At 25.6% G+C, this 2,201-nt stretch overlaps 1 non-coding gene across 1 annotated transcript; it reads left to right on the top strand.

Moving 5' to 3' along the window:
* The first annotated feature begins 705 nt into the window (after nt 1-705).
* TRNAG-GCC (transfer RNA glycine (anticodon GCC)) lies at nt 706-776 on the top strand. The gene has a single exon. It is a non-coding gene; the product is annotated as a tRNA-Gly (tRNA).
* The last annotated feature ends 1,425 nt before the right edge of the window (nt 777-2,201 follow it).

The following is a 2,201-nucleotide window of genomic DNA, read 5'->3' as shown; positions in this document are numbered from 1 at the left end:
GAGTCTAAATAATTTTGAACAATTATAGATGTAAAATAGTTATTTATAAATAATTTAAAAAATTACAAAAATGAAAATAGGATCAAATTTATTCAAGTAAAATTGTCATCAAAGAGACGGTTATCAAAATGTGTATTATTTTCATTAATAGTATATCTATATTCTTTCTATTTTATAATAAATATAATATGATTTTTTAAAAGTGGTATTTTAATTTTAATGTAATATTAATTATCTTTATATATATATATGTATATCTTTAATTTATTAATAATCCTTAGTATATTATGTTACAATGTTTTTTTTTTTAAAAAGAAGATTAATAATACTTATTGTGATTTTGTGATCAAATCGAGAGAGTACTTGTTTGACTACAAACTATATTAGCTAGGTCTGTGTAATTAGGGGTTAAGTACTACATTTGGTTGATAAACTAATTTTATTTTACTTTTTGTTATTTTAAATGATTTTTTTACAAAATTATCAATACATTATATTTTTTACAATCCTATGTAAATTAGATAGGACTAATATGATGGAAAAGTTTTTTTTTTTTTTTTTCTAAATATTTACCAACAGAGTTACATAAGTATATATAAAAAATTTAAACTTAAAATTATTAGTTAAAGTAAAAGAAAGGAAAAGGTTGGTTGGGCTGGAAATCTAATTTAGATCTAATTTAATTGGTACTTAGACAAACATCTAGCACCAGTGGTCTAGTGGTAGAATAGTACCCTGCCACGGTACAGACCCGGGTTCGATTCCCGGCTGGTGCAGATTCATGGAAACTATGATGATGCTTACAAGTGATTGTGGGTCAATCACTCTCATCCAAAAATGGACGAAAATGTATATCTGAGTTTCCTAACTTTTTTCATTTTGAATTTCCTTTATTAGTTTTGTTTGCTTTCTTTAATATTCTGTGTTTTATGATTTTTTTTATGTCAATGTGTATTAAACAATTTTTGTTTTAGGTTTTCCAAATACTTTCTTCCCGCAAACATGTAGTTATTGACGTACACATGCTTTTTTTATTTGGTAAAATTTCATTTTTGGTAGACACATGCTTTTTGTAAGACATAAAACATTTGTATTATGAGTTTAACTAATATCTTCGAGATTAATTTTTTTTTCCAAGTTATAATTTAATTAATATAACTTTATATTATATAAGTGAGGTGATTTTGGAGTTAAACTAATTTAAAAAATATATTTATATCAAAAAATAATTTTTAAAAACATATTTTTACTTAAAAAAATAACTGATATATACTTATAGAAAAAATAAATTAAACAAAATTAATTTATATAATTAAAATTATTTTAAATGATTTCAAAAATACAAGTATTTTATTACTTGTTTACATCCTATTATTAAATGAGTATTTATTTAATTATTTATTATAATTTCTAGTAATTTTAATTTGCAAATATTTATGAATATGACAACCTAATGGACGAGAGATTGTAGAACATTATTTTGAAAAAACAAAATGAAGGTAATGCATGTAAAATTAATTCAAACAGAAGCAAAATTGCATAGAATAATTTAAAGGTAAGACTATTCTCCTTTTGCTTTGAATATTTTTTTTTCAATCACAACAAAATATGTTTGATCCAAATACATCTTCTTTCACCCAATTCCTTTTCCCAACAATTTTGTATCATCACATTCACTTGATTTGATGTACTACATGCATTCTTTAGTACCCCTCTAGTAAATGTAAACCCAATAAGTGAACCATAAGGGGATCATGTTGTGGAGATTGTGTAGAGATTGGAACACCAAATAAAGAACTCAATCCCTTTAGTGATGATGATTAAGATGAACTTTTGTTCCAATAATCACATGAAGAAGATGACTCACAAGATGGTGATGACCATGACAATTATGGACGACTTGAGCCAGCAGGCCCTTTGGCTATCGTAAATGCATACCATTCTCCTCCACACATGTAAAATATTGATTTGGAAACAAATTTTGCAAATGTTAAATACGATCATTTATTTGACTGCGAATACACTTCCAACACTAAAGTCCTGTATGAAATGATGTCTTTTGAAACCAAAGAAGATGTCAAACATATTTTGGCCATGAATCATGTGAAAAATGGAGTCAACTACAAAATTGTGGTAAGTAATTTAACCCAACTTATTGCAAAATGCATTGACAACCAGCGGGTGCAAGGCAACATTTGTTG

The sequence above is a fragment of the Cajanus cajan genome, chromosome 8 (assembly GCF_000230855.2).
Source record: "Cajanus cajan strain Asha chromosome 8, NIPB_CcT2T_4, whole genome shotgun sequence".
Taxonomy (NCBI): Eukaryota; Viridiplantae; Streptophyta; class Magnoliopsida; order Fabales; family Fabaceae; genus Cajanus; species Cajanus cajan.
This window is presented reverse-complemented; position numbering and strand designations above follow the sequence as displayed.